The sequence below is a fragment of the Eptesicus fuscus genome, chromosome 16 (assembly GCF_027574615.1).
Source record: "Eptesicus fuscus isolate TK198812 chromosome 16, DD_ASM_mEF_20220401, whole genome shotgun sequence".
Taxonomy (NCBI): domain Eukaryota; kingdom Metazoa; phylum Chordata; class Mammalia; order Chiroptera; family Vespertilionidae; genus Eptesicus; species Eptesicus fuscus.
The window spans coordinates 11,602,829-11,612,652 of NC_072488.1; the positions used below are offsets into that span (position 1 = coordinate 11,602,829).

At 52.8% G+C, this 9,824-nt stretch overlaps 1 pseudogene; it reads right to left on the reverse strand.

The window, feature by feature from the left end:
* Nucleotides 1–6,454: 6,454 nt before the first annotated feature.
* On the reverse strand, nt 6,455–7,668 carry LOC114230331 (40S ribosomal protein S3a-like; annotated as a pseudogene).
* Nucleotides 7,669–9,824: the final 2,156 nt, after the last annotated feature.

A 9,824-nucleotide genomic window follows, 5' to 3' on the forward strand; every position in this document is an offset into this window, starting at 1 on the left:
GCCCCAGCATTGGGGTTTGAGAGGCACTTTCTAGATGGCACAGGTCCAACCTGGGAAACCAGGGGGGCTGCTGTGTTGTGCCCTGCTCTCACCATTGTAGTTAGAACTCTCATCCTGCCCTCATTCCAGACCAGGAAAAGCTCTAAGGAAACTTTTGGCTGCCCGGGGGTACTGTCCCAGTAATGCCAGCTTCTCTCCTAAGGTAAAGGGAACGCCAGAGAATTAAAGCTAAGGCTGTTATTGAGCATCTACTGTGTGCCTTGCACTTAATAAACCTCACAACCACTCTACAAGACAGGTGGCGTTACTTTTGTTTTGGTAGATGAGAAAGGTGAGACTCAGAGAGGTTAAATGACTCGTCCAAGGTCACACAGCTATCAAGTGGCAAAGCCCCAGCCAGGACCCTCTGAGAAATCCTGTTCCACCCAGACCCTCCCACTCCCAGACGTAGGACCATCTAGCTCTTTCTACAGGCTCAGCTTTGCCCCCAAGCCCAACAGCATCCCACGACTCATCTGAGGAAGCCAGGGGCTGTGGGAGCTGCTAGAGCCCAGGCACTTTCCATTGCATATCCATGCCTGGAGTGCATCTAGCTCAACCTGCCCCCCACCCCCCCACCCCACCCCCAAAGCAAGAATGGGCTCAGCAGCTTCCCTAACAGGTCAGACAGTCTTGATTTACAGGACCCTCACTCTCGGAGGCAGCCCCTTCATTCATTGAGCAGCAGCTCCCAGAACCATGAGTGTCTTCCTTCTTTGAGACAAGAACTGCTTCCTGTTCCGTGCCCTCTGGAGCCACATGAAGTAATTCCCTCCATTGTGGGTTCAAGATGTCTCCCCTCTGGACAGGTGCCTCCCAGTCTTCTCCAAGGTATTCTTTCAGCCCCACCTCTTATGACAGTGCACTTAGACACCCCTCCCCCACACACACCGGCGGCAGCAGCCTGGTCCCCTTGTCTGGAAGAGCTTCAGCTTCCCCCCAGAGCCTGTTGAGAGCGTGATAACACCATGTGTGGTCCAGCCAGCCCTGGATGCTCTTCTCCTATTGATGCAGCCTAAGAGTGCACCTGGCATATAGGCAGCCACCTCGCACTGAGCGTGCAGCCCACCCACACCCCTGTGGAGTCTGTCATGTGAAGCACTGCTGCAGACACTATATTGGCTACCTAACCAAGAGCCATCCCTGTGCCCTTCTGCCTTGATGGCAAAAAGCGGCCGCTGCTCTGGCGTTCCAGGCCCAGTTCCAGGGGCAAAGCTAATTAGGATGACCTCGGGCTCTTTGCAGAGACTGGACTAGGAATGAGAGTGCCCAGTTCTGGTGAATGGGTCCTTCAGGGAAGTCTGCTGGGGCTCCTGGGAAAGACTTTCCTCTCCTAAAAGAAAGCGCAGGGAGGAAACAGGATCGACTCTAACGGGCCACCAGGCCTGTGCATGACGCCTGGGACAGCGGGAATGGCAGCCGGGGACAGAGAGCTTGCTTCTCTCTGTGACACTGAATGGTCCCTGGAACCCCTTCCCCTGGACCTCTTGTCAAAGGAAGGGAAAGTGGGAGAGCCAGATGGTTTTCCCTTCTGACAGCTGACGGCCGTCGCCCATGGGCTCCTGCAGCAGGATGATTGCACTAGCTGAACCCGATGGACCACAAGGAAGAAATGGCTTTGTTTGTCCTCCCTTCAGAGGAGCCTGGCTGGGCTGGGGGAGTGGGGAACCACAGCATTCTTCTCCCGGGCTGACACCTCCCGACGACAGAGACCCTCCCTCCTCTCTCTGATCTCCTGCTTGTCTGTCCGGGCCAGGGAGGACTGAGGGCATCTCCGTGTCCTTGACTGTGCATTCTGGCAGCAAACTCCAGGCTCAGAGAAAAAGGCTGTGCCTTTCATGTGCCTTCGGAGCCAGGCCGCTCCTGCACGGAAGCTGGGCAGTTTCCCTTTGTAATGTCCGTGCAGCATGTCATTGACTTAGTGCCGCTAGATCTCATCTGGTTGGCTCCTGGCTTTTGATGATGCTCCAGGTGCCGAAGCTGGTTCCATTATTAAGTCTGTCCCGCTCTCTCCCAGCTCATGTCACCCTCAGATTTGATAATCCAGCTCTCTGTGCCATTATTCAAGCCTTTGATGAAAATATCAAAGAGAAGAGGCCCAAACAGAGGACACTTAATTCAGGGCGACATGTACTCCGGCCTGTTCTCGGCGAACTGTCCCTGGGACCAGCTCCTCACCGCTCCCTTTTATCTGTGCTCTAAACTCGTCTGTTTAATCCAGGCTCCCAGGTGGCTGGGCTCCAGGCCACCATGTGCTAGTCTGCCAGGAAGTCAGTGGCCTGGGCTGGGAATCTGCACTTCCTGCAAACAGGTGTCTCCCTGCCTGGCTCAGCCTTCTCCCCCTCCCCCACCACCTCCTTTGGGCTTCCTCCTTTAGCTCAGCTCTGCCCAGCCCACACCCCAGCCCCAGCCCCGGCCCCAGCTCCTGAGCTGAGCACTACCCTTCTCGTCGCCTTCCCATTTCAGCCTCAGCGCCTCTCTCAAGCAACTGGTCTGCCCCTGAGGGGAGGAGGTGGGAGGCCATCACTGGCACTCGGGATGGCGCCAAGAGTTGAGATCTGCCACAGGAAACGGCTGACAGCCAGGGCCCCTAGGTCAGTGGGTGCTGGAGTAAGTGGAGCAAAGAGTATTTATTCAGCCAGGAGCTGGGCGAGGTGTGTTACCAGAGCCCCAGCACAGCCTGGGGGAGCAGCACAGCTGTCTCCATCGCCTGGTGAGGACACGGCTTCAGGGGGGGTCCCATCACTTGCCCAAAGTCATCCAGCCAGGATGTGGCAGAACCAGGCTTGGACCCCATGTTTGTGTGCTTCACCTTCCACGATGGTCACACACCCCCTGGCTCGCTGCCACCATTTTCTCACCTTTCCCAGGGTCCCCTCCCAGGCAACTGGGGAGCCAGCTGCTGCTTAGGTGGCCTCTGGAAGACAGGGCAACCCTGAGCACCGTCCTTCCTGACCCCAGGAGGGAGCCGCAGGTTGGGGTGATAACATCAGGCTGGAGGGAAGCCGCCCCAGTGTTCCCGAGACCTGAGCGATCTGGGATTAATCTTCCGGATCTGGCACCAGAGACGCTGTATGAATCTGCTGCACCCCGCCCCCTCTAGCCCATCGTGGTGAACAGATGGGCAGACCCCTCCCGGGGTCTAAGTAGGGCACAGCTGAGGCTGCTGGGAGGCAGGGAGGGAGAGGAGGTGCAGAACCAGCTCCATCCCACCTGCCAGGGCCCCGGGGCCTGTGAAATGCAGGGTCAGCTCTCTGCCCACCAGCAGGGCATGCGGCCCGTGCTCAGGCAGACACCCACCCTGGGGCGCTCAGCGGAGCCTGGACGAGCACTGCCAGAACTCATGGGCCAGTCAGGTCGCCCTTGCTAATTCCAACCCCCCTAACTGAAGTCCACTGGACTGAGGAGCAGCAAGGACTTCCTCCCGGGGCCAGAGTGAGTCCTGGGCAGTGCGGTGCCCAAAGCACCCAGGTCCTGACCAGGCCCAGCCTCCGCCATCGGCCCCCAGGGTCAGGGTCACCATGAGCACCGCGGGGCGGGGTGGGGTGGGGCACGGAGTGCCAGCAACGCAGACACAGGCAGCGACTGTCAGCGCCGGAGGGGCCTGAGGAGCCATGAGCTCAATGCCCTGTTTCAGAAGCAGCACAAGCTCCGAGCTTGTAACAGCCAAACACTGGAAACCAGCCAAGCGCCCGGCAGCAGGTGAATGGATAAACCACCTGAGTGTGTCTGTGCCAAGGCGCCCTCCTACTCAGCAACACGCAGGAAAGAACCAGTGACCCGTGCAGCGTGGACGAGTCCCAAGCCACCACGCTGCGTGAAACGGGTGAGAAGGAAGGACGTGCTGTGGGAGTCCACGCATATGAAGCTGAGGAAAGTGTAACTGGCCCAGAGGGACAGAGAGCAGTCCCGGGTGACAGAGGAGGGGGTGGCAGGAGGGGCATTAAAAAGGGCACAGGGGCCCTGACCGGTTTGACTCAGTGGATAGAGCTCGGCCTGCGGACTCAAGGGTCCTGGGTTCAATTCCAGTCAAGGGCATGTACCTTGGTTGTGGACACATCCCCAGTAGGAGGTATGCAGGAAGCAGCTGATTGATGTTTCTCTCTCATCGATGTTTCTAGCTCCCTCTCCCTCTCCCTTCCTCTCTGTAAAAAATCAATAAAATATTTTTTTTTAAAAGGGGCACAGGGAAGGTTTGGGGTGATAGGGACTTCCACGATCATGACTATGCTGACAGTTTCATAGGTACATACATACAAAGAAATGTACCAAATTCCACATTTTAGATACACGTGGTTTATTATACGTCAATGTTATCTCAAAAAAAAAAAAGCTGTTTATAAAACACAAGGTGCAGAGGCACTGAACATGACCCATCCAGGCGAGCCGAACACGCCCCGCCCACCCACACCTCAGTGTGTCCTGGTGGCTGGGCTGGGGGGATAAGCTCCCTACACCCCCTAACCGGAGGGTCCGTGGGGAGGCCACCAATGCTTCTAGTCATCCTCTGCCAAGCCCAACCCAGAACGGCTGTAAGCATGGCGTCACCAATGCCACCCGCAGCCAGGTCTGCCTCAAGGTGTACGGACGTAACAAGCGAATACCAGGCCCCATGGGGTGTTGCTGCACAGACAGACATCAAGCAAAGGTCGGCGGGGCTCTACTTTGGAGAAGAGAAAAGCAATTTCCACTCCGCTCTCCCAGGGCTAAGGCAAGCTGGGAGGCCCCCTGGGTGGAATAAAAAAGGAGCCGCTTCTGGAAGGCACAGGTGCTTGTGGTGAGCAAGCAGCCTCTGTCGGGCGGAAAATGAGGGTGCCCCTGCTCCAGGCTTGGGGAGCCACTCAGCGGGGACATAGCACCCGGAGGCGCCTGATGGCCCTCCCACGGGGCCATTTTTCACTCAGGAGAAGACTGTTCTGCCCAACCCAGTGGCCAGCCGGCCCTGCCCCCTACAGCCCATCTCCGCTGTGGAGAAAAGGTCATTTTGCTCAGAGTCGCTAAAAATTACACATGAATAGCCCTGCTGATTTCCAGCAGCTTCAAACGCTGGCTTTGGCCAAAACTTCTTAAAAAGGCCATCCTCCCTTCTTATTCCATTGAGTTTACATTTTATAATATTTAAACAGAACCACTTTTAAGCAAAGACACGCAGCACGTTCCTCCCAAGTCCCCATAAAAAGTAAAATCTGGGAGCCGTCTACATCAGATGGCTAGGGCATACCTTCCGAGCTCAGCAGTGATCCGCGCCATCCCCAAAACAGCTTGGAATACTGCTGCCTCAACCCGGAGAACTGCTTCCTCCAAGAAGCCCTCAGGCCTCCTGTCTGGGCTCTGTGCCAGGATATCCGTCCCAGGAGAAGGTGTCCTCTGAAGAGGAAGTGTCTCCACTCTTCGTACATATGGCAGCTACATTTACTGCCCCTTTAATGTGTCAAGGGCACAGACTGCTAAGAGAACTACATATCATTTATTTGCCAGGTCAACCCTATAAGGCAGCTGTGACTATTATACCCATTTCACAGATGGGAGATAGAGACACCAACAGAGCAGCCCACCCTGATTCTACATCCCATGCCTTTCAAGGCTCTCTGCCCGGACAAAGGCTTCCCAAAACTGACAGGGAGACAAACCTCTCACCAGGCCTGGGGTCCCACCAACCTCTTAAGCCAGCCCACCCTGATTGAGGACACCTGACTGCATCCTCCACCATTTGACCCCAGAGAAGCTGAGCTCTTAGCTCGCTCTCTCTCTCTCTCTCTCTCTCTCTCTCTCTCTGTCTCTCTCTTTGTTTGTTTTGTTATTCTGCTTCTTTGAATCACTTACCCTACAATGGCCAAGATAGTACTGTGTTTTTGCTTTTTTTATGTTAAAACTAGAAGCCCAGCGTGCGAAATCACGCAGCCCCGCCCACCCACGTGCTCCTCGTCACGCACACAGCCTCCTGGTGACCGGTCTTTGATTGTTACAGCATTATGACCACTGGGTTTTTATTATATAGACTAGAGGCCTGGTGCATGACATTCGTGCACTGGGAAGGGGGGAGGGTCCCTCAGCCCAGCATGCGCCCTCTCGCAGTCTGGGAGTCCTCAGGGGATGTCTGACTGCAGCTTAGGCCCACTCCCCCAGGCCTAAGCCATCAGTAGGACATCCTTAGCGCTCCCACCACCGCCACTGCACTCACCAGCCATGAGCCGGGCTTCTGGCTGAGCAGCGCTCCCCCTGTGGGAGTGCACTGACCACCAGGGGTCAGCTCCTGCTTTGAGCTGGTGGCCATAGCACGTCAAAGCAACCGGTAGTTCCCCCATGTGGTCAATTTGTATATTAGCCTTTTATTATATAGGGTTCCTTCAGGTGACTCAAGGTTAATTTTCACAAATAGGATTTTTTTTATTTGTCAGCATTAAAAGTCTGAATTTTAAACTGATTCTTGGACTTGGGGCTCAGATCCATCAGCTCATTCTGCTTTCACACCTGTCTCATCCCCAGTAGCTTTTCCAGAACTGAGACCTTCCCCGTGAAGCTGCACGAGTTCTCCCAATTCAAGCGTGGGCTTCTTCAGCATTTTGACTTTTCTAACAAGGACGTGATGGGGCGGATAATAGGTTGGCCTCCTCTGTGTCTTTTCAGTGCTATCTGGAGTCCGTTTACTGACCACTTCTTTCCAGTCATTTGTCTGCACCTCTCGGGTCACGACTTTCACCATCTTCTTCCGGATGTGGCGGGCCTGTTGATGCTGAGCATAAGAGGTCTTCTGAATGTGATTGCTGTGGGTGTTTTTTTTTTTAGTAAAACCAACACAGAATCAACAAAACAAATGACCACCCGTAATCCTGACATCGACATAAGCTTCAATCATGGTCTGCCATTTCTGACCACGGAGCACATTTTGTCACTGGTAAGATCCACGCCATGGAAATTAGGCAGGCAGGTTGTGCCCTGAACTTCCTCAGCAATCAGCTTGCGTTTTCTAAATGCACCTTCATGATTCTGCAGGTCAGCGATAGGTGGGCCCCTGGCCTAGACGCCGAGGTGGCAGGTTCAATCTCAGGTCAGGGCACATACAAGAAGCAACCAATGAAAGCATAAATTACTAGAACAACAAATTGATGTTTTCTCTCTCTCTCTCTCTCTCTCTCTCTCTCTCTCTCTCTCTCTCAAAATCAATAAACAAAATTAATTTTAAAATAAAATATAAAAGCTGGATGGCCCCAGCCACAGTGCCTCTCCGTTAGCTGCACAGGCAGCTCGCCATCTAGCGGCTGTGGAGTGAATCTCATATTGGTGGACCTGTGGCTGCAGAGCCTGGGATCCGGAAGGCTCTCAGGTAGCCAGGCGGTCCAGCTGAGGTTCAGAGAGGGCAAGTGACCAGCCTAAAGGCACACAGCAAGTTAATATCCAGCCTCCAGGTTCTGGGGAGGCTGCGTGTCTGGAAGCAGCTCTCGATTCCAGCACTTGTGAGAGTAAAGGAAGGGTCCCTTTTGCGGGGTACACCATCTCCCTGACACCGCATCCTTTATTCCGTTTACCGTTTGAGCAGGTGAAGGGACACATGGCCCCCACGTACAAAAAGAGGACGTGGTGAAAAGTAAGACTCACCCCAGCCCTCCGCCACCCAGATCCCAGCGACATTGTCAGTTTCTACGTGTCTTTCCAGACACTGTCTGCGTATTTTAGAGTACTTTTCTAAAATTTTGCACAGATGGTAGCATTTCCTACACAGGACACATAAGTTACCTTGGAGGCCACTATTCGTCAGCACATAATGAGCATCCTTTGGAAAGCCCCTCCCTATTCCCCGTGTGGGTACGTGGAGGTACCACCATTTCTGTAACTCCTTCCCTTTGGATGGACCTAATGATGCTACAACAATCGCATATGGGGAAACCTATAGAAGAGGACGTGGGACTGGTGGGATGATCAGTTATGATTCATTTTGGTCTCATATACCAGGAAACCGAATAGCATCAGAGCTTAAATACTTCATGCCTCGCTATCTCACATGAAACAAGTCTAGAGGCAAACAGAACAGGGGCGCGTGGCACTCCGTGTTGGGGCAGAGGGTGTGCACGTGTCATGTTGGTAGATGTTGCTAAATTGCCCTCCCCAGAGGTTGCACTGCCTTGATTTCCACCACTGGCCACAAATGATTTCCCTACAGCCTGGCCAACACCACATGCTGCTCATCCTTTGTTTCACATCCCAACTGCGCAGGTGAAAATGGTATTCCTTGTACTTCCAACTTTTATTTTCCTTACGAGTGGAGTTGAATGAGGTACTTTCTTTTCCATGGGTTGTCTGGTTATATTCATGGTCCATTTTCCTTCTGCGCTCCTTGTGTTGAATGTTTGTGGATACTTTTATGAAGATACAATTCGCATATGATAAAATGGTTCGGTGGTTTTAGTATATGCACAGGGTTGTACAGCCATCACCACAATTTAATTTCAGAACGTTATGTCTCCCCTACAAAAAGGAACATAGTATTCATAATTAGTCACTACCCACAGCCCTAGTCCTCAACACCTCCCAGGATGAAGCAACCACCCGTCTACTTTCTCCACAGTTTAGTGTATTCTGGACAGTTCATAAAAATGTGCTCATATGAAAAGCGGTTCTTTGTGGCTGGCTTCTTTCATTTAGCGTGTTTTCATGTTTCATCCAGGTTGGAGCATATGTCAGTACTTCATCCTTTTTTGTTGTGGTTTTTTATTATTATTATTATTTATTTCAGAGCGAGAAAGGAAGAGGGAGAGAAAGATAGAAACATCAATAATGAGAGAGAATCATTGATCGGTTGCCTCCTGCACATCCCCTATTGGGATCGAGCCCATAACCCGGGCATGTGCCCTGAACCGGAAGTTGAACCGGTGACCTCCTGGTTTATGGGTCGACACTCAACCACTGAGCCATGCCAGATGGGCAAGTTGCATTATTGTTAATGTGAGTAAGCATTTGTAGGGCCAGCCAATTGTTTTTATTACTATCCAGAGTAAGCTAAATTAGTAAAAATGGAATCCAAATAATAAATACCATTCACACGTCACTACTGAGCTGAGCAAGCCACCTCCTTTCTGGGACAAGGCTTTCTAACGTGAAAAGCCAGAGGTTGGACGTGATCATGTTCCCTCGGGGGGATCCGTGTCTGCACTGCATGGGAGCTGAGAATCACACCCTGAAACCGTGTGCACGAAGGGAGGGTCTCAACCCTGTCTGCCTCAGAACCTCCTGCAGATGCCCCATCCCTCACCTCTAATCAGAAGGGTGTTAAACGCTGGATCACAAGTGTGAGACCCACCTCCAAGGGGACGGGTGTCAACTTAGAGACTTCACAGAATCAGAGGAAGAAGCTACCGTGAGCTTACGGGACAGCATATTGAAAGGAAGGTATTTGCCTGAGATGCATCGATTCGGTGCAGCTGGCATCATGGTTCACCTTCTCTGAGCGAGGGCACTGAGCCGCGTGCCAGGCCGCCAGGGTTGTCAGTCTGAGCAAATGAACCACAGGGTGGCCCGATTAATTTTGAGTTTTGATAAATGATATATCATATTTAGTATAGGTATATGACCAAACGATATTGAAGAGATACTTAAACTGAAACAATTTTTCACTGGGCATCTGAAATCAAATTTATCTGGATCCGACTTGATCCTGCTCCCAGAGGACCAAGCCCAACACCAGCTTTCAAGATCCAGTAACCCACCCGAGGCTAAGGATCAGCACTGAAGTTAAGAAAGTGTGGGCGAAAGGGGCCACATGCTGACCTGACAAGCTCAGGGGAGGCCTG